General features: G+C 43.3%; 1 long non-coding RNA gene across 2 annotated transcripts in view; it reads right to left on the bottom strand.

Moving 5' to 3' along the window:
* LOC140212312 (uncharacterized) overlaps positions 1-27,926 on the bottom strand; it is a 73,926-nt gene that overhangs the window by 6,327 nt on the left and 39,673 nt on the right. Inside the window, exon 3 of one of the 2 annotated variants that reach the window (XR_011889691.1) lies at positions 726-839. This is a non-coding gene — a long non-coding RNA (uncharacterized lncRNA). Of the gene's footprint in view, positions 1-671; positions 840-27,926 lie in introns of those variants that run through there. The other variant, XR_011889690.1, reaches the window with a different exon arrangement.

Here is a 27,926-nt window from a genome sequence, read left to right as displayed (position 1 = left end):
AATTTTACAGGAGCACCTTTGAGAGCATGCTGACAAGCTGCATCTCCATCTGGTATGGGAGCTACAGAGCATCAGACCGGAAGTCCCTACAAAGGACTGTGAGAACAGCCAAGAGGATCATAGGGGCCACCCTACTGTCCATCAGGAACATTTATCAGGAGCGCTGAATGTGCAGGGCCCTTAGTATTATCATGTATTGTCATGGATCCCACTCATCCATCCAGTATCCTCTTTGACATTTTACCATCAGATGGAAAACTACGATGCATGAAGACAAGAACAGTCAGGATGGGAAACAGCTTCTTCCCTCAGGCCTTTAGGCTTCTGAACTCCCTGCCACATTGCATTCAAAGTGTCACCGGATAATTTGTCCTGAAGCCTACAACATTTAATTTATGCATATTACTCTGCTTACCTCGGCGTAATTCACCTGTAGATTTAATTCTTAACTTCCTAACCCTAAACCATTGTGTGTCATGTGCTCTCTGGTCTGGCGAAGCATTGCCTTGTTTGGCAGTATACATGTATATAGTTAAATGACAATAAACTTGACTTGACTTGACATTTGGGATCAACTTTGTAGAAGTTCAGTTCTTATCCACTTCTTTAGTGTCAGAGTTTAATTGATATACATGCGATACATTTAGTACCACACCCAAAGCAAAATGATACATTCCTAGCGCTATGAAGTAAGAGAGAAACTTTATAGCACTTACTTTACATACCTTCTTCATAGGCGGTCTCTCAGAGCAGCTGGGATAATGGATACGTATGCATGCAGCAAACTTTCATTCCCAGTGACAAATATTAAGAGTATATTTATGCCTTTTCACCATTATCTGTTGAAAAACACAGCTAAGCTTTTGAAAATTACATGCAACTGTTCATAATGCATAAAATACAGACCATAAAGTAAACTTAGATAAACGTAATCCCTAACAGGAATTAGAAAGACATTTTTCTCCAGAGTAATACTTTACAGGAGGGGAAGTGTATTTTAAAGGTCAGTGGTTAAGAGGTGCTACGTAATAGGAGTAAGGAAGTTACCTCAGTTATTGGGCATGGTTCATACAGCATAGCTGCCCACAAGACAGCAGAGGCATAAATGCACGACTGTTCTCCAAGAAAGGTGTGAGTGACTTCACTCTGGTGATTAATGCTAAACAAACCTTCAAATAGAGAGAAAAAATAGCTGGAGAGGAAGTGATGTAATGAAAGTTGCCTGCTTGAGATCTATATGAACTGATGGCAGAATACGTTCAACTGTGCCCGTTACTCAGCTGGGAAATGTCGACACTTAAGCATCCAACACAGTGTGACTTTGGTGCCCTTATGACCTCGTAGTTTACTGCACTTCATTCAAATGTGTTTCACTGCAGTCCAAGGTGTATTAAAGAACTGATACAAAATACCTAATGGTGTCAGACATTGGCAGACCACCTTATTGATACTGATTTCTCCTCAACGTGTCCTTGTGGGTTTGTTACTCATTTTTAAATCTTTTTATTAATATATAATCTTCTACAGCTATAAAATACAGAAATTCAACAAATTAGTATATATATAATTAATAAAGCTGGAAAAAAAAGCATATATATGCTAATGAAAAAAAATTATAAAAGAAAAAGAAGGAAAAAAGAGAACCCCAGCTAACTAAAAAAAACCCACTAACTATAAAACAAAAAAAAGAGGAAAAAAAACCCCATTAGGAACCAACTCCCGGAGCAATACATCTTACAATCATCTTTATATATATATAAAAGAAGAAAAAGAAAACAACAACCGCCAAATCACATTTATATAACATAAAATTGGAAGGAAACCATGTGGGTATGGTATGTTGGTGCTGGATGCATAGTGACACTTGCAGGCTGGGCTACCCCCAGCACTTCTCAGACTGTATCGATTGTTGATACAAATGACACATTTCACCGTATCATTTGATGTACATTGAAACATACCGTGAAATGCATCATACATGTGACGAACCAAGGTTCAAGTTGATGAACCACGTGGACATTAGAACATACAGTGAAATGTGTTGTTTCTGTTCACAGCCATCGCTCCCGAGGGTGTGCTGTGGGCAGCCTGCAAGATCACCGCACATTCTGATGCCAACAGAGCATGCTCAAATTGTTTGGCAGAACAACACAGAACACAACATGTTCTGGCCTGACCTCTAATTTCCCCATATCATGTCCCTAAACCCTAACCTAACCCCTGATTCAGCTAATAAAGTTTGTAAAGCTACTCCCAATAAACCTTATCTTTATAAATGACCACTGACCACTTGGCCACGATGTTGCAACTACAGCCAGAACAAAGTCTGTATTCCAACCCAAGTTCATAAATTACAACACCCCAGTTCAGGCAGAAGCAAATTAAGGATACAGACCGCAGAACCCGCCGTCTCCAACACTGGCTGGCCTGGACGTCTCCAGACCGCAATCCCTGCTGATGACTCCACGGCTCGAATGATCCAGAGCAGCTTCAAAACCCGGACTTCATCACCATCAATTCAGGTTCCAACGACCTCGGACACCTCCAAAGTGCGGATTGCGCAACTTCCAACTCCAACTCTGGCCTTGACTTCCAGGCCGGGTCTTCACGCGCTGCCACTGGAACCCCCGTCTCCCCACTCCCCACCGCCACTCCGCAATCCCGTCTCTCTCAGGTCCCACCGCCAGCTGTTTGGTCCTCGGAGACTCCATCTTCCTCTCACCCCAAACCCCCCTTCCCCTCAGACACTGCCATCCCCCCTTCCCTCCTCCAAACCCAGCTCTCATCCGTGCCGTCTTCACCATCTCCTCTGACCTTCCCTCTCTGAGGCAGAACATTTTGTCCTCAGTAAGAACCCACCCTCAGTGAGTTCCGTGCCCGCCATGACGCTGAGCTCTTCTTCCACTGCCTCCGTCTCTGAGCCTATTTCTTTGGCAAGGACTCTCTACCCCACACCGATGACCCCTTCCCCTGGCTTCAGCCCTCCTCCTCTTCCTGGACACTTCATCCTGTTCTCCTGCCTGCTCCAGACCTTCTCATTGCCAGCTGCCGACGGAACATTAACTGTCTAGACTTCAACACCTCTGTCTCCAATTCCAACCTGGCTCCTTCCGAAGGCTCTGCTCTCCACTCCCTCCGCAACAGTCCCACCCTCACCATCAAACCCGCAGATAAGGGAGGTACTGTAGTAATCTGGCAAACTGACCTCTGCCTCACTGAGACCCAGTGCCAACTCTCAGATACCTCCTCTTACTTACCCCTTGAACAGGACCCCATTAAGGAAAACCAAACCATTGTCTCCTACACCATCACCTACCTTATTGACTCTGGGGATCTCCCACTCACTGCCACCAACCTCATAGTTCCCGCACCCCACACCTCCTGTTTTTACCTCCAATATCCACAAACCCGCTGTCCAGGTAAACCCATTGATTCAGCTTGTTCCTGCTCCACTGAACTCATGTTTTATCCCCTCTAGTTCAGTCCCTTTCTACCTACATCTGTGACACTTCGCATGCTCTGGATCTTTTCAACGATTTCAGGTTCCCTGGCCCCTGTCATCTTATTTTTACCATGGATGTCCATTCCCTATACACCACCATCCCTCACCAGGAAGGCCTCAAAGCTCTCCATTTCTTTCTAGACACCACACCCAACCAGTTCCCTTCCACCACCACCCTCCTCTGCCAAATGGAACTTATCCTCACTCGAAATAATTTTTCCTTTGGCTCCTCGCACTTCCTACAAACAAAAGGTGTAGCCATGGGTACTCACACGTGTCCTGGCTATGCCTGCCTATTTGTACGCTACGTGGAACAGTCTATGTTTCAAGCCTTCATTGGTGACCGTCCCGCACTTTTCCTACGCTACATCAACAACTGCATTGCTGCTTCCTCCACCCATGCAAACTCATCGACTTCATCCATTTTGCCTCCAACTACCACTCTGCCCTCAAATTTACCTGGTCTGTTTCTGACACCTCCCTCCCCTTTCTTGATCTCGCTGCTCTGTCACTGGAGAGAGCTTATCTACAGATGTCTATCTTCTTCTCTCAATTGCTCATCTCCACTGCGTCTGCTTTCAGGATGAGGCTTTTCATTCCAGAACTCAGGAGATGTCCTGCTTCTTCAAAGAAAGAGGTTTCCCTTCCTCCTCCATCAATGCTGCCCTCAACCACATCTTTTCCATTTCGCGCATGTCTTCCCTCACCCCATCCTCCCGCCACCCTACCAGGGATAGTGTTCGTCTTGTCCTCACCTACCATCCCACCAGCCTCCGCATCCAGCACGTAATTATTTGTAACTTCCATCATTTCACCACCAAGCATATCATTCCTCTCCCCCCGACCCACTTTCTGCTTTCCACAGGGATAACTCTCTGTGCGACTCCCTTGTCCATTCGTCCCTTCCCACTGATGTCCCTCCTGGCACTTATCCTTACAAGCAGAACTAACGCTACACCTGCCCGTACTCCTCCTCCCTCACTACCATTCAGGGCCCCAAGCAGTCCTTCCATGTGAGACGACACTTCACCTGTGAGTCTGCTGGGGTCATATACTGTGTCCGTGCTCTTGGTGTGGGGATGGAACTGGACTCTCTGACAGTGGTGTCTGAAAAGAGGATGCTGTCCAAGTTGCATGCCATCTTGGTCAATGTCTCCCATCCACTACATAATGTACTGGTTGGGCACAGCAGTACATTCAGCCAGAGACTCATTCCACCGAGATGCAACACAGAGCGTCATAGGAAGTCATTCCTGCCTGTGGCCATCAAACTTTACAATTCCTCCCTTGGAGGGTCAGACACCCTGAGCCAATTGGCTGGTCCTGGACTTATTTCCTGGCATAATTTACATATTACTATTTAACTATTTATGGTTTTATTACTATTTATTATTTATGGTGCAACTGTAATGAAAACTAATTTCCCCCGGGATCAATAAAGTATGACTATGACTACGACTATGACAGTGACTGCATCTGTTCCATCTACACGTTTCAGTTGTTCTTCTGTATCCACTCCCAATCCACACCCTCCAGCACCAGGAAGGTCAGGAACTGTGGGCAGATGGGAGCCTCACCGCCTGCAGGTTCTCCTTTAAGTCACTCTTGATGTTCTGACTTGAATTCTGTGGCAAATGCTCTGCATGTGGCCACAGGAAAACTGTAGAGAGTGGTAGACACAGCCGAGCACCTCACAGAAACCTGCCTCCCCTCTCAACTCTGTCTAGATTTCTCGCTCATCAGCCAGCATAATAAAAAACCCCACCCATCCCAAACGTTCTCTCTTCTCCCCTCTTCCGTTGGGCAGAATGTCTGAAATCACGTACTTTTGGGTTCATGGGCAGCTTCTACCTGGCTGTTAGAGGAGGAACTTTTTACTGCACCTCAGTAAATGTGACAACAGTAAGCCAATTCCAGTTTCAAAGTACATCCCAAAGAAGCAATCTGTTTGTGCCATTAATCCTCTATATTCTTACAATTCCTTCATAGCACTGGGAGAATACTACAGTGACGACTTGAGAAAGAAATGGAGGTCTGTGAGCACATCCTCATTAGGCTTTTGGAGGTGAAGAGTGTCAGCAGCTTTAACTTTCTTGGCATTATCACTTCAGAAGATCTGTCCTGGGTCCAGTGCGTAAAGGCCATTACAGAGAAGGAGGTTCTTCTTCTTTAGAAGTACACCTAGATTCAGCATGTCATCTAAAACATCGACAAACTTCTTTTGATGCGCAGTGGACAGTATCCTGGCTGGTTGCATCACAGCCTGGTATGGAAACACCAATGCCCAAGAATGGAAGAGCCTACAAAAATTAATGGATACAGTCCAGTCCATCACAGGAAAAACCCTCCCCGCCATTGAGCACATCTGAAAGGAGAATGCTGCTATATAAAATCATCAAGTAGTCCCACCATCCAGGCCATGCTCTCTTCTTGCTGCTGCCATCGGGAAGGAGGTACAAGAACCTTAGGACCCACACAACCAGTTTCAGTAATCGTTATTAACCTTCAACCATCAGGCTTCACTCACCTCTACACTGAATTGGTTCCATAATTTATGGACTCATTTTCAAGGACTCTACAACTCATGTTCTCAGTATTACTTATTTATCAATCCATTTATTTATTCACTAATTCATGCATCTAATTATTTTGTATTTGCACAGTTTATTTGCACATTATTTGTCTGACTTTGCGTGTAGTTTGTCATTGATTCTATTGTATTTCTTTGTTCTGCTGTGAATACTGCGGCTCTGTTGCAGCTCGGGTCATCGGAATGTAGAGTTCAATTCTGGCGCCCTCTAAACATCGTCGCTGTGTATCCTCCCTGTGGAATGTGTGGGTTTTCTCCAGGTCCTCCGGTTTCCTCTGATAGTCTACCAGGTAGATGTACTGGTAGGTTAATCGGTCATTGTAAATTGTTCCATGATTAGGTTAGGGCAGTGTTTCCTAACCTTTTTTTTTTAGCCCAATGCCCCCCTAAAGCACCTTCATATTTGCCAATCCTTTTTTAAGGCACAATATACTTTCCGGCGCCCCAATAGTGTAAAAACATGTCTACCATATGCTAACATAAGAAAAATGATTCTGCTTTAAATTTTTATTTGTCTTTAAAACTAGCTTACACAGTATCTGTACACTGTACAGCAGCTTCAATATCAATGTGATCTTTGAGCTTGATGGCTTTAACCAAGAGTTGAAATATCTGATTCAAGTTGTGACATCAAGTCCCTAGGCATAACAATGAACAAGCGGTTTCTATATTTTGTGAGTATGTGGTTCACTGCATTGAAGCCTCTTTCAACAAGGTAGGAGGATGGAAATGCAATGAAGAGCAGTTTGTCTCTTCTCCAAAGACCAGGAAACTTCATATGGCAGTGTAGTCACATGCCAGAAAAACCGATGTTTTTGAAAAGCATTTTTGTTTCTTCAGCATTCTGAATTTTGTTAATTTCTTCTTGCAAGCTATCATCCTGTTCTTCCACCTTGCAAAGAAATGAGTTAATTACCCTGTCTGGAATTTCCAGATCATTCAAATCTTTGAATTGATTCTGAAAATCCTTCTTCAGTGACTGCAGGTGTAAGCAGTACTCTTGCAAATCACCATCTGTGAAAGAAAGTGCCATACTTTCCTCGCAGGGAAACTATGAGAACATTCTTCTCTCAATGTTTTGCTTATATATTTCCAATTTTCTGATAAAAGTGGACACTCCACTTTTTTTGTGGATTAAATTGAAATTCTCATCCTGCAGTTTCATATTTACAATGTTCATTTTGTCATACAGATCAGCTAGATATGCCACATCTCCACGTAGCAATTCAATCTTGTTCCCATGTTCTTGTTGACCTCTAGCAAAAATTCAACCAGTGTCAAAAAGATCAAAGAAATGTTTTAAGCAGCAGCCTTTTGACATCCAAAACACTTCAGTGTGAAGAAGCAAGTGTCCAAACTTTTCATTGTTATCTTGGCATAAATGATGAAATAGTCTGCTATTTAATGGATGAGCTTTAATTTTGTTGATAGCAGATATTACAAAAGTCATGCTTGAAAAAAGTCGCTGGGTGAGGTTTTTGATTGCAAGATGTTGATGATAAATTACACAATAGATTACAAACAGACTTGGAATTTCCCTTTTCATAGATGCCACTAAACCAGCATGGCGACCTGTCATATATGGTGGCTCCATCTGTTGGACAAGAAATCATGTTCCGAATTGGAACACTTTTATCCTCAATATTAATTTTGAGGTCATTGTAGATTGATTCTCCATTGATACTTGTTTTTAAATTTTTGCAAAAGAGTATCTTTTCATACACTTTTCCATTTTTGATCAAGTATACATATGCCATTAGCAATATCTCATTGTCTTGCACAGATGACTCATCTAGTTGTATCCTTAATTCTCTTTTTTGTAGCTCTGTGCATAGCTGATACTCAATGTCTTTATTCATTTCGTCAATACCACGAGCAACAGAGTTATTACTCAGAGGAATTGATTTTAAAATACTGGTATCCATTTTGAGAACAGTGGTGAGCACTTTTGATACAGCAGGCTTTATTAATCTTTCACCAATTGTATGAAATCTTCCACACTTTACTATCATTTTGGAAATGTTATCAGAAGCCAGAAATTCAAAAAAGGCAAGGGTCAGAAGCAAGTGTAGTCACTATTACTAAGAAGATGCTTGGGAAGCTGAAAGGTCTGAAGGTAGATACAGTAAGTCAAATGGACCATAGCCCAGGCTCCTGACAGACGGAGCTGAAGAGATTGTGAAGGCGTTAATAGTGACCTTTCAAGAATCACGCCAGTCAGGAATGGTTTTGGAGGACTGAAAAATCACAAATGTCACTCCGTTCTTTAAGAACGGAGAAAGGCAAAATAAAACCCCAGAGAATTATAGGCCAGTTCGCTTGACTTCAGTGGTATTAGAGTTCATTATTAAATGTCAAGTTTCAGGGTACCTGGAGGCTTATGACAAAATAAGCCAAAGTCAACATGGTTTCTTAAGGAGAAACCTTGCTTGACAAATCTGTTGGAATTTTTTGAGGAAATAACAGGCAGGATAGACAAAGGAGAGCCTGACGATGTTGTTCACTTGGATTTTTAGTAGGCCTTTGACAAGGTGCTACACACAAGGCTGCTTACAAGATATGATCTCAGGGTATTACAGAAAGATACTATCATGGATAGAAGATTGGATATGTGTCAGAAGGTAAAGAGTTGGCTGAAGAGACTAGTGGTGTTCCACAGGGGTCTGCTACTTTTCATGTTGTGTTATTGATCTGGATGACAGAATTGATGGCATTGTGACCTAGTTTGCTGATGATACAAGGATAGATGGAGGGCAGGGAGTGTTGAGGAAGCAGTGAGTCTGCAGAAGAACCTGGACAGATTAGAATAAGCAAAGAAGTGGCAGATGGAACACGGTGTAGGGAAGTGTATGCTCATGCACTTTAGCAGAAGGAATACAGGTGTAGATTAATTTCTAAATGGGGAGAAAATTCAGAAATCAGAGGTGCAAAATGACTTGGGAATCCTGGCACAGTTTTCCTTAAAGTTTAACTTGCAGGTTGAGTCAGTAGTAAGGAAGACAAATGCAATGTTACCATTCATTTTGAGAGTATTAGAATATGAAAGCAAGAATGTAAGCTGAGACCGTTGGTCAGACCATATCTAGATTATTGTCAGCAATTTTGGACCCCAGATCTAAGGAAGGATACGCTAGCAATGGAGAGGGCCCTGAGCAGGGTTTACGAGAATGATCCCAGAAAAGAAAGAGTTAATGTGTGACAAACATTTGATGGCTCTGAGCCTGTAATTGCTGGAGTTGACAAGAATAAGAGGGATCTCATTGAAACCCACTGAATATTGAAAGGCGTAGATAGAGAGGATATTTTCAATTGTGGGGGAGTCTAGGGCCAGAGGGCACAGCCTCAAAATAAAAGGACATCCCCTAAGAAAAGAGACGTGGAGGAATCTCTTGAGCTAAAGGACAGAGAATGTCTGCAATTAATTGCCACAGACGGCCATGGAGGCCCTGTCATTGGGTATATTTAAAGCTGAGGTGGAGCTCCTGATGAGTAGGGGTGTCCAAGGTAACTGGAAGGAGGCAGGAGAAAGGGTTTGACAGGGATAACAAATTGGACATGATTGAATGGTGGAGCAGACTCAATGGGCCAAATGGCCTAATTCTGTTCCTATGGCTTATAGTCATACATCATTCATTCATTTTTCCAAGCAAATTCTTCCTTTCAGTATTATTGAACTAGCTGTTTTTATACCCCCCCCCCCCCCACCGAGATTTTGTTTTCTTCAAATAATTCTCCAGGAATTGGTAAGGAAATGATATAATTATGACACAATTTTCTTGTCAGTGTTACTCTCAAAGGAGGATTAATAGAATAACGCTAAAAATTCAGTGGTTGTTATTTCTAAGAAATAAGTGATATTTCCTTCGGTGTGTATAATGGTTGGCACGTGCATGTGCATGTGCATTAGTTTAGCTTCTTTGTAAGCATAACCATTTTCCAATGGTCTAATGACCACTCCTGCCTCTCTTTTACTCTTTGTATATCTGAAAGAACTTCTGGTATTCCCATTTACATCATTGGCTAGTTTCCTTCATATTTCATCTTTCTCTTCTCATGGCTTTTTGTTGCCTTCAGTTAGTTTTTAAAACACGTGCAATACTCTGGCTTCCCAATAATTTTTAATATGTCCTACACCCTCTCTTTTCTTTCTATGCTGTTTTTGACTTTCCTTGTCAGCAGTGACCCAACAGCAGAAAAACACAAACAACAACAAAGACAAGGGACGAATAACCTCAGACCTGTTGGACAAGCTAAAGGACTGACACTCCCCCAGCAACACGTTTTGGATCCTCCTACCTGTATCACTCACAGTCATGTCCTCTTGTTCCTGACCACCGACCTAATCTGAAGTAGTTAGGTGGCTAATAAGACAGTAAGATATAGGAACAGATTTAAGCCATTTGGCCCATCGAGTCTGCTCCACCATTTCATCGTGGCCGATCCAATTTTCATCTCAGCCCCAGTCTCCTGCCTTCTCCTCATAACCCTTCATGCCATGACCAATCGAGAATCTATCAACCTCTGCCTTAAATATACGTAAAGACTTCGCCTCCACAGCTGCTTGTGGCAAAGAATTCCACAGATTCACCATTCTCTGGCTAAAGAAATTCCTCCTTATCTCTGTTCTAAAAGGACGCCTCTCTATCCTGAGGCTGTGTCCTCAGGTCTTAGACTCTCCCACCATAGGAAACATCCTCCCCACATCCATTATGATGAGGGCTTTCACTATTTGATGGTCTTCAATGAGGTGATCCTCTCATTCTTTGTAATTGCAGTGAATACAGGCCCAGAGCCATCAAATGCTCTTCATAGGACAAACCATTCAATTCTGGAATCATTTTTGTGAACCTCCTTTGAACCTTCTCCAGTTTCAGCAGACACTTTCGAAGATAAGGGGCCCAAAACTGCTCACAATACTCCAAGTGAGGCCTCACCAGTGCTTTATAATATCTCAACATTACATCCTTGCTTTTATACTTTCATCCTCCTGAAATGAATGCTAATACTGTATTGTATTTGCCTCCTTCACCACAGACTCAACCTGCAAATTAACTTTTAGGGGAATCTGCACAAGGATTGCCAAGTCCATTTGTGCCTCGGTTTTTTTGTAGTTTCTCTCCATTTAGAAAATAGTCAACCCTTTCATTTCTTCTACTAAAGTGCATGACCATACTCATCCCAACACTGTATTCCATCTGCCACTTATTTGCCCATTCTCCCAATGTGCCTAAGTCCTTCTGTAGCCTCAAAACTACCTGTCCCTCCACCTATTTTAATAAACTCTGCAACAAAGTCATCAACTCCATCATCCAAATCATTGACATTTAACATAAAAAGAATTGGTCCCAACACAGACTCCTGTGGAACACCACTAGTCACTGGCAGCCAACCGGAAAAGGCTCCCTTTATTTCCACTCTTTGTCTCCTGCCAACCAGCCACTGCTTTATCCACGCTAGAATCTTCCCTGTAATACTATTGGTTTGTAGCTTTTTAAGCAGCTTCATGTGTGGTACCTTGTCAAAGGTTTTTTGAAAAACCAAGTGCACAACATCAACCAATTCTTTTGTCTATCTTGCTTGTTATTTCTTCAAAGAATTCCAAAAGATTTAACAGGCAAGATTTTCCTTTGAGGAAACCTATTTTATCATGTGCCTCCAAGTACCCTGACACCTCATCTGTAATAATCGACTCCAACATCTTCCCAACCACTGAGGTCAGGCTAATTGGCCTATAGTTTCCTTTCTTCTACCTCTCTCCCTCCTTGAAGAGTGGAATGACATTAGCAATTTTCCAGTCTTCCGGAATCATTCCAGAATCTAGTGATTCTTGAAAGATTACTACAATGCCCCCACAAACTCTTCAGCCACCTCTTTCAGAACCCTGGGGTGTACACCATCTGGTCCAAGTGACTTTTCTACCTTCAGACCTTTCAGTTTCCCAAGAGTCTTCTCTCTTGTAATGGTAACTACACACACTTCATGACCTTGACACCTGGAACTTGCACCACACTGCTTGTGCCTTCCACCGTGAAGACTGATGCAAAATACTTACTTCAGTTCATCTGCGATTTTGTTGTTCCCCCATTACTACCTCCCCAGCACTGTTTTCCAGCAGTCCATTATCCACTCTCACCTCTCTTTTACACTTTATGTATCTGAAGAAACTTTTGGTATCCTCTTTAATATTATTGGCTAGCTTACTTTTGTATTCCATTTTTACCTTCTTAATGAGTTTTTAGTTGTCTTCTGTTGGTTTTTAAAAGGTTCCCAATCCTCTAACTTCCCACTAATTTTTGCTCTATTATATGCCCTCTCTTTGGCTTTCATGTTGGCTTTGATTTCTCTTGTTAGCCACGGTTGTGTCATCTTGCCTTTAGAATACTTCTTCCTCTTTGCGCCGTATATATCCTGTGCCTTCTGAATTGCTTCCAGAAATTCCAGCTATTGCTGCTCTGCCGTCATCCCTGCCAGTGTTTTATTCCGATGAATTATGGCCAACTCCTCTCTCATGCCTCTGTAATTCCATTTACTCCACTGTAATACTGATATATCTGATTTTAGCTTCTCCTTCTCGAATTTCAGGGTGAATTCAATCATATTATGATCACTTTCCCCTGAGGGTTCTTTTACTCCAAGTTCTCTAATCAATTCTGGTTTATTGTACAAGCCCAGTCCTGAATAGCTGATCATCTAGCAGGCTCAACCACGAGCTGCTCTAAGAAGCCATCTCATAGGCACTCCAGAAGTTCCCCCTGCTAGAATCCAGCACCAACATGATTTTCCCAATTTACCTGTATTTTGAAATCCCATGTGACTTTTGTAACATTGCCCCTTTGGCATGTACTTTCTCCGTAATTTGTAGACTATATCCTTATGGCTGTTTGGGGGTCTGCATACAACTCCCATTGGGCAGAGTTTGATAGGATCTTGATTGGACATGGCATCAAAGGTTATAGGGCGAAGACCAGGGAGTGGGGCTATCAACCTCTGCCTTAAATGCACCCAATGTTCTTGCCTCCACAGTCACCTATGGCAATAAGTTCCACAGATTCACCACCTTCTGTCTGAAGAAATTCCTCCACATCTCCACTCTAAATGGATGTTCCTCTATTCTGAGGCTGTGCCCTCTGTTCCTAGACTCCCCCACCATAGGAAATTTCCTCTCCACATCCACTCTTTCTAGGCCTTTCAACATTTGATAGCTTTCAATGAGTTCATTCTTCTAAATTCCTGCGAGTAAAGGCCCAGAGTCATCAATTGCTCCTCATGCCCAGAATTTTCATTCCCAGAATCATTCTTGTAATCTTCCTTTGAACCATCTCCAACGCCAGTACATCCTTTCTAAAACTACTCACAAGACTCCAAGTGAGGCCTCACCAGTGCCTTATAAAGCCTTAGCATTACATTCTTGCTTTTTATATTCCAGTCCTCTCAAAATGAATGCTATCATTGCACTTCCCTTCCTCACCACCACCTGAACCTGCGAATTAATCTTTAGGAAATCCTGCATGAGGACTACCAAGTCCCTTTGCACCTCGGATTTTTGTGTTTTCTCCCTGCTTAGAAAATAGTCTACGCTTTTATTTCCTTTACCAAATTTACAAAATCCTTGTAAATTTTCTCTGAGCTCTTTCAAATTTATTGATCTCTTTCCTCTAGTAGGTGACCAGAGCTGCACACGTGGGCCAAGGAATGGCAAAAATAAATCTACTGAGACAAGTGTGAGGTGTTGCATTTCAGTAAGTGAAACCAAGGTAGGACTTGCACAATAAATGAAAGGGCCATGGAGAGTGGCACAGTTAAGACAGTGTGGAGACGAAGGTGACTGGCAGCTTTGCCTTATTAGTCAGAGCACTGAGTACAAGAGCAGGGAAGTTAAATTACAATTTTACAAGACATTGGTAAGAACATTCCAGGAAGGATGTCATGAAGTTGGGAGGACCACAAGCTCTTAAGTTATAGGAGCAGAATTAAGTTATTTGGCCTATCAAGTCTCCACCATTTCGTCATAGCTGATTCATTTTTTCTCTCACCCCGATCTCCTGTCTTCTCCTTGTATCCCTTAAATATACATTAAATATACAATATACAAAGGTGCACGAAAAGAATTCCAAGGATGTCACCAGGGCAGGTTTAATAGGCAGGGACTTTTGTCCTTGGAGTGTAGTAAGGGTGACCTTGGAGGTATATAAAATCATGATGGTTATTGATAAGATGGATGGTCGCAGTCTTTTTCCCAGGATGGGAGAGCTTAAAACCAGAGGACATAGATTTAAGGTTATGCCGGAGAGATTTAAAAGGGACCTGAGGGGCAACGTTTTCAAACAGACGGTGGAGGAAATATGGAACGAACAGCCAGAGGAAACTGTAGAGGCAGGTACAATTGCAATGTTTAAAAGACACTTAGCCAGGTACACGATTTAGAGAATTATGGACCAAGTACAAGCAAATAGACTAGCTTGGATGGACATCTTGGCAGGTGTGGACAAGTTGCACTGAAGAGGCTGTTTCTTCACTATAAAACTCTATGACTATGACTTCTGTTCGAACCAAATCACGCAATAGAAATGATTTTACATTCTTGTGTAGTTGGAAGGAAAGATATTGGTGAAGAATGAATTCTTCCTCATAGACCTGCTGTCTCTGTTTCTAGGTGATGTGCCCAGGCCAAAGGTCATGAGGGGTAAGAAGGTATGGGCTGGCAACACTCAGGGATGGGAAAGTACTGGGGTGAAAGTTATGTTGGATGTTTGAAGGGTATGAAAAAGTGACATTTCCTTTGAGCAAGTGGGAATCTTCTTCTCTTAGGCTGGGTTGCAACTAGTCCTAAGAGCTGGAGATATACACAAGGTCATCGAGAGAGAGACTAGAAAGCTGTTGGACACTTGCAGTTTCCTTCAGCACTATATTGTGTAATCTGGCTTAGTCACTGGCGGATGAGTGTTATTTTTTCTCTTTTGCTACTTCATTAACTATTTTTCTTTCTTTCTGTATTTATGTTTTATATCAATCAAATAAAGTAATTTCTTACAACCTTTAACACGTATATAGTGTCTCCTTTGTTTTCAGATACCTCTTGCTGCTAAGTCTAGAAAGAACAAGGAACAAATTTTAAAATATTTTATTACAGTAGTGGAGTTGCTGCTGGGCATAGAGCTAGAAGTCTGTGAAGAAAACATTTTTCACCAGTATCTTTTCTTATAACTGCACAAAGAATGTAAAATAATTTCTATTTTGTGACTAGATCAGAACAAAGGTCATAGTCATAGAGCTATATCGTGAAGAAACAGGCCCTTGAACTGAACTTGTCCCTATCAATCACGATGCCCATAGTAGAACTGTCTGACCACCAGTAAGTGAGAGTACCTTTTCCAAGTGTACAATAATGGCTCAAAAGATGTCTGACCATTACTATTGGAAGGGAAATCAAGGTTAAATCACTTTTGCTGGCTGTGCCAGGGACACATGATTAAATTGGTTAAGAATGTGTTTGTTTACTCTCAGGCATGCCCCACTTCCACCTGTCATGAAGAAAGGAAAAGGATTTGTGAATGATTAAAATAATATTTATTCACCCAATGAATATTTAAACGTTAAAGATCGGCTTTATTTGTCACATGTACATTGAAACATACAGTGAAATGCATCATTTTGCGTCAATGACTAACACAGTCCAAATATTTGCTGGGGGTAGCCCAGAGGTGTTGCTATGCTTCTGAGACCAACATAGCATGCCTACAACTTACCAATCAGAATGTGAGGGGAAACTGGAGCATCCACAGTCACAGGGAGAACATACAGACTCCTTACAGACAGCAGCAGGAATTATACTCCAGTCGCCGGTGTAGTAAAGTGTTGAAGCATTATGCTGACTAGTACGCTACAGTGTTGCCCTCCACACTACCATGTCAAATGGATTGCACTTGGTGAGGTTTCAAACAGCAGGAAGGTGGTGAGCAACAGAGGTGGAAGCATAGTCAGAGATGCATGTGATTAGGCATTGAATGAGTATGAGGGAGAATGTGACGGCCAAATAGAGCAAAGGAATGGTGGTCAACACAAAATAATCTGAAGGTGCTGGGGTCAAAGCAACACTCACAACACGCTGGAGGAACTCAGCAGGTCGGGCAGCATCCGTGGAAAAGATCAGTCGACGTTTCGGGCCGGAACCCTTCGTCAGGACTGTAGGGGAAAGGGACAGAGGCCCTAAAAAGAAGGTGGGGGGAGGGTGGGAAGGAGACGGCTGGAAGGTTCCAGGTGAAAAACCAGTAAGGGGAAAGATAAAGGGGTGGGGGAGGGGAAGCAGGGAGGTGATAGGCAGGAAAGGTGAAGAAGGAATAGGGGAAAACACAATGGTTAGTAGAAGGAGGTGGAACCATGAGGGAGGTGGTAGGCAGCTGGGGGAGGGGGCAGAGTGACATAGGGATAGAGGAAGGGAGGGGGAGGGAATTACTGGAAGTTGGAGAATTCTATGTTCATACCAAGGGGCTGGAGACTACCTAGACGGTATATGAGGTGTTGCTCCTCCAACCTGAGTTTAGCCTCATCATGGCAGTAGAGGAGGCCATGTATGGACATATCTGAATGGGAGTGGGAAGCAGAGTTGAAGTGGGTGGCTACTGGGAGATCCTGTCTGTTGTGGCGGACGGAGCAGAGGTGCTCGACGAAAATATGGTGATATGCACAACATGATTTACAGGAACATTATAAGACCATAAGGCTGTTAGACATAGGAGCAGAATTAGGCCATTTGGCCCATTGAGTCTGCTCTGCCATTCAGTCATGGCTGATCTTTTTTTCCCTCCTCAGCCTTAACCTGCATGACCTTTGATGTCATGTCCAATCAAGAACCTATCAAGCTTGCTGCCTTAAATGCACCCCATGACCTGGCCTCCACAGCTGCCTGTGGTAACAAATTCTACAAATTCACCACCCTCTGGCTAAAGAAATTTCTCCACATCTCTGTTTCAAATGGGTGCCCCTCTATCCCGAAGCTGTGCCCTCTTGTTCTAGACTCACTCATCATGGGAAACATCCTTTCCACATCTACTCTATCTAGGCCTTTCAACATTTGAAAGGTTTCAATCAGATCCTCCCCCCTCCCCCCCCCCGTCATTCTTGTAAATTCCAGTGAGTACGGACCCAGAGCCACCAAATGTTCCTCGAATGATAACCCTTTCATTTCCAGAGTCATCCTTATCAACCTCCTCTGGACCCTCTCCAATGCCAGTATATCTTGTCTTAGATGAGGATCCCAGAACTGTTCACAATACTCAAGGTGAGGTCTCACTGGTGCCTTATAAAGCCTCAGCATCACATCCCTGCTCTTGTATTCTAGACCTCTTGAAATGAATGCTAACATTGCATTTGCCTTCCTCACCACTGACTCAGCCTGCAAGTTAACCTTCAGGGTGTTCTGCACAAGGACTCCCAAGTCCCTTTGCATCTCAGATGTATTGACTTCCCTGGCTTTGTCCGAAAGTATTTCCTGCACCGAGGATACAATGGAGCACAAGGCACCTGAAGCTGATCCCTTCAGCCACAGATTCCTTCCAACAGGAATTTTCTTCCTCCTTTGGGTGGCATGGTAATGTAGAAATTGCGGTTCTGGAGAGGTTGCAGAGAGGACTGCCAGGATGCTGCCTGGTTTAGAGGGCACATGCTATCATGAGAGGCTGGACAAACTTGGATTGTTTTTTTCTAGAGCACCGGAGGCTAAAAGGAGATCTGATAGAGGTTTATAAGATTATGTGGGGCACAGATAGTGTAGGCAGGGAGTATCTTTTCCCCAGAGTTGAAAAGTCTAATACCAGCGGGAGAGGGGGTAGGTTCAAAGAGGATGTGAGGGGTAAGTTTTTTTACTCAGAGCGTGGTGGATGCCTGGAATGTGCTGCCTGGTATGGTGGTAGAGGCAAATATGTTAGAGGTTTTTAAGTAACACACACAAAATGATGGAGGAACTCAGCAGGCCAGGCAGCATCTATGGAAAAGAGTACAGTCGGCGTTTCAGGCCCAAACCCTTCCTCCACCATCAACACTGCCCTCAACCATATCTTTTCCATTTCATGCATGTCTGCCCTCTCCCCATCCTCATGCCTCCCTACCAGGGATAGAGTTCCTCTTGTCCTCACCTGCCACCCCACCAGCCTCCACATCCAGCACATAATTCCGTGTAACTTCCACCATCTCCAAAGGGATCCCACCACCAAGAACATCTTTCCCTCCCCCCATTTTCTGCTTTCCACAGGGATCGCTCCATACACAACTCCCTTGTCTATTCATCCTTCCCCACTAATCTCCTTCTTGGCACTTATCCTTGCAAGCGGAACAAGTGCTCTACCTACCCCTACACCTCCTCCCTCACTATCATTCAGGGCCCTAAACAGTCCTTCCAGGTGAGGTGTCACTTCACCTCTGAGTCTGCTAGGGTCATCTACTGTATCAAGTGCTCCCGGTGTGGCCTCCTGTGTATTGGTGAGACCCAACCTAGATTGGGAGACCTCTTCGCTGAGCACCCACATTCTGTCCACTAGAAAAAGCAGGATCTTCCAGTGGCTATCCATTTTAATTCCACTTCCCATTCCCATTCCAACATGTCAGTCCATTGCCTTCTGTACTGTTGCAATGAGGCCACACTCAGGCTGGAGGAGCAACACTCTATATTCCATCTAGGCAGCCTCCAAACTGATGGCATGAAAGTCTATTTCTCAAACTTCTGGTAATGCCCCCCCCTTTCACCATTCCTCATTCCCTTTTCCCTCTCTCACCTCATCTCCTTATCTGCCCATCACCACCCTCTGGTACTCCTCCCCTTTTTCTTTCTTCCACGGCCTTCTGTCCTCTCCTATCACATTCCCCCTTCTCCAGCCCTTTATCCCTTCCACCAATCAACTTTAAGCTCTTTACTTCACCCCTCCCCCTATCCTGGTTTCACCAATCACCTGCCACCTTTTACTTTTTCCTCCCCTCCCCCCTATCTTCTACCTCTGACTCCTCAACTCTTTTCCTCCTGTTCTGATGAAAGGTCTCAGCCCAAAACACCGACTGTACACTTTTCCGTAGATGCTGCCTGGCCTGTTGTGTGCTGCGTCTGGCATTTTGCCTGTGTTGCTCGGATTTCCAGCATCTGCAGATTTTCTCTTTGTTTGTGAGAAGCTTTAAGAGATGTTTAAATAGGCACATGGATGCAAGGAAGGCAGAGGGATATGGGTACTGTGTAGGTAGGAGGGATTAGTGTTTGTGAGCTTTGGATTTGTTTTTTAGCTGGTTTGGCACAACATTGTGGGCTGAAGAGCCTGTTCTTGTGTTGTACTGTTCTACGTTTAACACCATTAGACCACCAACGACCTGGGTGAAATTCCACTGCTGTCCAGAAGGAGCTTTTATGTTCTCCTGGTGAATTTCCTCCAGGTGTTCCATTTTCTTCCCACATTCCAAAGGCAGAGGCATCGCAGGTTAATTATCCACACGGGTGTAATCGGTGGCACACACTCACTGGGCCCGAAGGGCTTGTTACCATGCTTTTCGCTAAATAAAATAAATTTGCATCTTGAATTTTTTTCCTTCATTGCTGGAAAAGAAAGTTACCTACCAGTGCAACAACGGTGACAATCTACACCGGCACACCTCAAGGATGCGTCCTCTACTCTCTCTACAAACATGACTGTGTGGCTCGGCACAGTTCAAATGCCATCAAATAAATCTGCCGACAGCAAAACTGTTGTCTGCAGAATATCAGATGGAGACGTGGAGGCTTACAGGAGTGAGGTAGATCGGCTAGTTGAGTGGTGTTGCAACAATAACCCTGCGCTCGCGTCAGTAAGACCACGGAACGGATTGTGGATTTCAGGAAGAGGAAGTCAAAGGAACGCACACCAGTTCCCTTTGAGGGATCGACAGTGGAAAGGATGAGCAGTTTCAAGTTCTTAGGTGTCAATATCTATGAAATCTATCCTGGGTCCAACATGTTGATGTGATTATGAAGACGGCATATCAGCAGCTATTTTACTAGGAGCTTGAGGAGATTTGGTATGTCTCTGAAGACGCTCGCAAGTTTCGACAGATGTACCGTGGAGAGCCTCCTAACTGTTTGCATCGTCGTCTGGTACGGATGGGCCACTGCAAAGGATCGGAAGAAGCTGCAGAGGATTGTATACTCGGCCAGCTCCATCATGGGCACGAGCTTCCCCAGCAATGAGGACATCTTCAAAAGGCAATGACTCAAAAAAGCAGCATTGATTATTCAGGACCCCCATCACCCAGGCTATATGCTTTCATCTTATTACTACCATTATAAAGGAGGTACAGGATCCTGAAGACCAATTCTCAACATCTTAGGAACAGCTTCTTCCCCTCTACCGTCAGATTTCTGAATGGGCAATGAACTGATCCATGAACAACACATGACTATTTTTGCTCTCTTTCTGCGATATGTATTTAATTTATATATATTGTAATTTATTGTATTTTACGTACTGCACTGCACTGCTGCTACAAAACAACAAATTTCACAGCATACATCAGTGATATTAAACCTGATTCTGATTCTGTTTTAAATCATGTATGATTAGATCAAGGCACAACCATTCTATTGTCCTGATTCCTTTCTAGGACACTTAATTCTTTAAGGTTCCATTTTTTAAGTTTTTGAACAGAATTGACACATCTGGAATTTCTAATTAAGGGGGTATGTTGAAGTGCCACAGGCAGACATTGAAAGTCCACCCAATGTGCTGGAGGAGCTCAGCAGGCCAGGCAGCATCTACGGATGGGAATAAACAGTTGACATTTCGGGCAGAAACCCTTCATCTGGCCTGGAAAGGAAGCGGGCAGAAGTCAGAATAAGAAGGTGGGGGGAGGGAGGAGCGGAAGAAGTACAAGGTGGCGGGTGATTGTGGAAACTGGGAGGGGGGAAGGCTGAAGTAAAGATCTGGGAAGTTGGTTGGTGGAAGAGATAAGGGGCAGGAGCAGGGGGAATCTCATAGGAGAGGACAAAAGACAATGGAGGAAAGGGAAAGGGGAGGAGCTCTAGAGGGAGGTGATGTGCAGGTACGAAGGTGTGAGAGGGAAAAAATAATGAGGAATGGTGGTGGAGAGGAGGGGAGCATTACCAGAAGTTCGAGAAATCAACGTTCATGCCATCAGATTTGTGGCTACCCAGACGGAATATAAGGTGTTGCTCTTTCAACATGATTGCGACCCTATTGTGCAGTAGAGGAGGCTGTGGACTGACATGTTGGAATAGGAATTAGAATTGAAATGGGTGGTCACGGGGAAATCCCACTTTTTGTGGCGACTAGAGGGAGGGTGCTCAGTGAAGATGTTCCCTAATCGATGCCGGGTCTCACTGATATACGGGATACCACACCAGGAGCACCGGATACAGCAGATGACCCCAATAGCCTTGCTAAATTTCCAACATCAGCAGTACTTCTTGTGTCTATGTTGAGAGTCCATTTTCCCACCAAATATTGCTCACCCTGGCTTTGAAATTTATTGAGATCTCAGTGAGTCAGTTCTAGATCAGAGTATGGGAGGGACGCTTCATTTATTAAATGACTACTATAACTTTCAATGGTTCATTTATTTTCGAAGTATACAATTTTGAAATTCTCCTCCTCTGGGTAGCCATGAAACCAAGAGAGAAAAGAAAGGCAGCATGATCATCAGCTCCCCCCCCCAAAACCCCCTCCCCACACAAACGAAAACAGAACAGGCACATCCACCACCCTCCTTACCCCTCCTCACACACAAAAAAGCCAACCAAACAAAAATGGAACAGGCACATTGACCCCCAAATCCACCCCCCGCACAAAAAAAAACAAGACAAATCGAGTGAAAAACACAGAATATAGGAAACTATAAGACTGAAGAAAAGACTATAGGCCAAGAGGACATTCAAATCACAGGAAATCTGGGCAACAATCTCCAGGCCCAGCAGCCTACCTTTTCCTCTCCGGAGCAGAGCCATCAAAAGACAGGCAGCTAGCGCTCCCCTCCGCACTGGCCTCTATGCTGAAATCTCCCTCATCGCTTTAATCGGTGAACAATGGAAGCAAAATGGACTTACTAGTTTCACTTCTGTTTTAACATAGTCACAAAACAGGAGAACTTCTTGAGGGCACAGCCTCAGGATAGAGAGACAGAGGTGCAGAGAAATTTCCTCAGCCAGAGGGTGGTGAATTTGTGGAACTTATTACCACAGGCAGCTGTGGAGGCTGGGTCATTGGGTGTATTGAAGTCAGAGCTTGATAGGTTCTTGATGGGCCATACCACCAAAGATTACAGGGAGAAGGCTGAGGAGTGGGACTGAGGAAGGGAAGAAAGGATCAGCCATGATTGAATGGCAGAGCAGACTTGATGGGCCAAGTGGCCTAATTCTGGTCCTATGTCTTATGGTCTTATGGATTTTGGTTACCTTTCAACAAAACTATGGAGTTAATAATTAGGAATTATTTCTTTAAATGGTAACTGTCATGACTATTTTGTAACATTTATGTATGGACAGTAAATGAAATACAGTCAGTTTCTATGTTATTAGGACCCTGGGTACACCTGCTCATTAATGCAAATATGCAATCATCCAATCATGTGGCAGCAACTCAATGCGTACTGTCTGCAGACATGGTCAAGAGCTTCAGTTATTTTTCAGACCAAACATCAGAATGGGGAAGAAAGTTGATGCAAGTGACTTTGACCATGGAATGATTGCTGGTGCCAGACAGGGTGATTTGAGTATCTCAAAAACTGCTCTTCTCCTGGGACAAAAATGAACAGTGAACAGCAGTTCTGTGGGTAAAATGCTTCGTTAATGAGAGAGGCCAGAGGAGAATGGCCGGACTGGTTCAAGCAGACAGGAAGCCGACTGTAACTCAAATAACCCTGCACTACAACGGTGGAGAGCAGAAAAGCATCTCTGAACACACAACACATCAAACCTTGAACGAGAAGGACACCAGCAGCAGAAATCCATGAATATACATTCAGTGGCCACTTTATTATGTGCAGGAGGGTCCCTAACAAAGTGGCCATTGAGTGTATATTGGTTGAATAAAGATATCATCTACAATTGAAACAAATTGCTTTCAATTTGATTACAGTTGCCTCTATTTGCATTCAACTGATTAATTTTTTTTGGTTAGCATTTAATCATTTAAAATTACAGAAGAGAAAATGAAGCTGTTAGCCTGCAAAAATACTCTCAATGTGGTTATATTATATTCCAACCCACAGACTAAAAGCTTCAACTGAGTTCATTAGGGAATTTAAGATATGTGTTTATAAGCAAACAGCTGTTTGCTGCTGCTTGTGTGGATTGTAGATTTCTTTGCTTGGAGGCAACAATGGGATGGCAAAACTTCTAAAACTCAAGGCACAAAGGGACGTTTCCAGAAGAGCAAGGAACGTTGTTTACTGAAATATCTGGGTTGTCAGTTAAAAGGAAGGAAAATGTATAGCCCAGGTCCACCGATGTAAAAATTTACAGAGGAGTGGTGCTTGGAAAAGAACATTGAAATCTGGGAGAGCAGAGACGATGAAGTCCTTGGAATCAGGCCCAAGTGAATTTGGCAGATAGGCCTCATAATAATACAGGCCGAAAGCTGCCAACCAATTGCAGATCGTTCATCCATCTTGTGTACAATTTCCAATGGGAGTCATGAGGCTGCTTATTAAAATAAGTACTGTACCTCAGGAAGGCTACACTGAAACTCTATCCTAACTGCAATTTTGCTGGATGCTGCAGATGGCGGGACTAAAAAGAAAGGGTGTACCCAGAATTTCAGAGAACACCCAGGTGGTGTTGTTGACAAGTCATTCAGGAGGGGCTTTCTCCTCACACAAAGTGGATTGATGCACCTTAAAAACACTGAAGAACGAGAACAGGGGAAGGCCATTCACCTTTAAAAGCCTGCTGATTCATTCCATATGAATGGGACCAATTCATTATCTGAATACCATTCTCCTGTTCTCAATCTCCAGATCCATTTTGTACCAAAAAAATCTATACACCTCCTTCTTAATATACTCAGTGGCTACTTTATTAGGTTCACCTGTACACCTACTTGTTATTACAAATATCTAATCAGCCAATCATGTGGTAGCAACACAATTCATAAAAGCATGCAGACATGGTCAAGAGGTTCAGTTGCTGTTCAGACCAAACATCAGAATGGGGACGAAATGGGATCTAAGTGGCTTTGACCATGGAATGATTGTTGGTGCCAGACCAACCGGCTTGGTTATCTCAGAAACTGCTGATCTCCTGGGATTTTCATGCACGCATTCTCTAGAGATTACACAAAGTGGTGCGAGAAACAAAAACCATCCAGTGAGTGGCAGATCTGTAGGCAAAAATGCCTTGTTAATGAGAGAAGTCAGACTGATTCAAGCTGACAGGAAGACACTAGTAACTGCGGTACAACAATGTGTGCAGAAGAGTGTCTCTGAATGCACAACACATTGAATCGTGAAGTGAATGAGCTACAGCAGCTGAAGACCACAAACACACACTTGGTGACCACTTTATTAGGTACAGGAAGTACCTCGTAAAGTGGCCACCAAGTGTATATCAGGCAACATCGTCTCCACAGTCTTCTGTGGCAGGGAATTTCACAAGTTCACCACCTTCTGAATCAGTAAGTTAACTCTGTCCGAGATGCCTTACCCGATAACCTAGAGCTGTGATACATGGTCCTATCCCCGTCAAACATCCTCTCTGCGTCCAGCCTGCACAAATAGAATGTGTACATTTCATTGGGATCTCTTCTTATTCTACTAAATGCTGCTATTACAGAGAGATAGATAGATAGATAGATATACTTTATTGATCCCAAGGGAAATTGGGTTTCGTTACAGCTGCACCAACCAAGAATAGAGCGTAAATATAGCAATACAAAAACCACAGACAATCAAACAACAAAATGCAAACTATGCCAGATGGAAAATAAGTCCAGGACCAGCCTATTGGCTCAGGGTGTCTGACCCTCCACAGAAGGAGCTGCAAGTTCGACGGCCACAGGGAGGAACGACCTCCCGTGCCGCCCAGTATTGTATCTTGGTGGAATATGGCCGAAGTCCAACAACAAAAAGTTCAATATCCGGTCTACAAACACGTTCCTCGATCGTAATATGACCCGGATTGCACCATCTGTTGTTAACCAGAACAGTAAGCACCCAACTCCTTTACGCTTACCGCTCTCAGTGCACTTCCGGTCAGCCTGAACAGTCTGGAAGCCATCCATGGAGAAGTTTTGATCGGGTATGTCCTCATGCAGCCCCGTTCCAGTGAAACACATAACACTGCACTCCCGAAATGTTCTCTGATGCCTGGCTAGCGCCATGAACTCGTCCATTTTATTACCCACCGAACTCCTCTTCTCCATAAGTCTCTGTTGTCTCGACCCGGTCCTCTTTCCTTGACTTTGTGATCCCCCTCTGCATCCTTATGTATTGCATTGAACTGCTGCTGCAAAGTTAACACATTTTACAATATATCTGGTGATATTAAACCTGATTCTGCTTCTGATTCTGATTACAGGCCCAGATGGTTCAATATTTCCTCATCCAAGTCAGATTCATCACCCACTGGCTAAAGAAATTCCTTCATATTGATTGAAGGAATTACACCTCCAATAAACACAGAGGCCTCAGTAAGAATGATGAAATGGTGGTACCGTTCACTCACTCCCACCTTAATATTTCCCTGATCCTTCTCAGCAAAAAGGAACTACACAAGAAAGACAAGCCAGAAGGTATTCTTTAGAGAAAGGTAATCAGGCATCGCCAAGCACTGCAGCAAAGTTAGTAGATCAAATGAAATAGATAGGGAGCTTCAGCATCCTGTAAGTGAACGATCTGTAATAAGCAGCATGAATTAGATGTAGTACCACTACCCACTTGTTGTATGGGTACAGGTGAGTAGGGTTAGCAAGGACCCCACAGAGAATGATGTCTTGTAATGTCCATTTCGAACTTCACTGACTGGAAAATTGATCTGGAACCCAAAAGGTGATTTTCATGACTGAGTGCTGCAAGTTAGTGGGGGAAGCCCACTAACCTAAAACTTTGACAAACTTCCATGACTGGTTCATCAGGGTTTTGGTATGGAAACACCGAAGTCCAGGAACAAAGTCTACAGAAAGTGAATGGATACAGCCCAGTCCATCATAGGCTAAGCCCTCCCCACCACTGAGGACATTTACAAGGAGCACAAGAAAGCAGCATCCATCATCAAGGGCCCCCCACCATCTAGACCGTGTTCTCTTGTCGCTTCTACCATTGGGTAGGGAGGTATAAGAGCCTTAGATTCCATACCACCAGGTCCAGAAACAGTTATTACCCTTCAGCCACTGGACTCCTGAACCAGTTCAGATAATATCGCTCACCTCAACAGTGAATAGATTTCACAACCTTTAGGCAACACATAAAATGCTGGAGGAACTCAGTCGGCCAGGCAGCATCCATGGAAAAGAGCAAACAGTCAATGCCGCAGGCCGAGACCCTTCATCAGGACTGCACTTTCGGCAAATCGACAAGTCATGTTTTCAGTACAAATGTAATTTATATCTGCGCAATTTGTCATCTTTTGCACATTGGTTGTTTGCCAATCTTTATTTATGTATACCTTTAAATAAATTTTTCTGTGTTCTTTATTTTCCTATAAACATCTGCAAGAAAATTAATCTCAAGGCCACATATGATGACATACACAGTATGTACTTTGATAATGAATTCATTTTGACTTTGATTATATAAGGTAGGAGAAGATGGTGAGCATCAAGTCTTAAACCTGCTAATCTAGTCTGGAATGTACAGTCACCTCTGGCCAGGTGTTCTTTTTGCCACCTTGCCAAATTGCTGCACAATGAACTCTACTTGGAGGAGGCAGTGTAGAAAGTGGATAAAATGGTGAATCACATCAGCAAGTAATTTCAAGGCATAAACCAACTCCTGCAGTCTGCCCTTCTTCAGTTCACCAGGGCCCTGACTCCAGTACTAGGCAACAAGCAAGCCTCACCCACAGTATGAATGGCAATGTGAATACCCCATCAGTTTAAGCCTAGAAATAGTACCATAGTGGTGGGTATGGTAGCATAATGGTTAAATTACTGCATCCAAAAACGTGGATCATTGATCCAGAGAGTTTAAATCCCATCCTAGCAGCTGCGGAATTTAAATTAAACTAAACAAGCCAATCTGGAATTGAAAACCTAATATCTGCAATAGTTCCCATGAAACTACCAGTTAGTCATAAAAAATAGATCCAGTTCATTCAAGGAAGCCTCTACAGTTCAGGAAGAGTGAGGAATAGACAGTGAATGCTGGCATTGCCTGCAGGATCGAATAAACAAATAATAGAAAAAATATAAAAAATACCAAATTTTCTAAGTGTACCAAGGCAAGTTTTCTGAAAGCTAGTCAAGTCAGACTGGCCTGGGGCACTGGAGAAGCTGTATTCTACAGCTGTGCCCTTATTGCTTGTGGCCCAAATATTGTCTACGGTAACCTAATTCATCTAAAGAGCTAAACAAAAGGAAATTCCAATGAAATTGGCTAAAATTGAGTGAATGAAAGATCCAGTGATGATATTACTCCTTTTCTGTACTACTCCTAGTTTACTGCTGAAAAAGTACATGAGTAATTTAGATAATTTGCTATTTTCTGCAATGGCCCATTTTGGATATTTAGATCGCTGCAACAGATTTTCTATTAAGAAATGAAAACAGCAAGTGACAAAGCATCCAATCTAATTCAATAAAGGAGTAGAAAATGTTTTTGATTGGTATCAGTTCACCATCAGTTTTGTTTGATTATTAGATTACCAGATTATTTTCA

The sequence above is a fragment of the Mobula birostris genome, chromosome 19, assembly GCF_030028105.1.
Source record: "Mobula birostris isolate sMobBir1 chromosome 19, sMobBir1.hap1, whole genome shotgun sequence".
In the NCBI taxonomy this organism is placed as follows: Eukaryota; Metazoa; Chordata; class Chondrichthyes; order Myliobatiformes; family Myliobatidae; genus Mobula; species Mobula birostris.
This window is presented reverse-complemented; position numbering and strand designations above follow the sequence as displayed.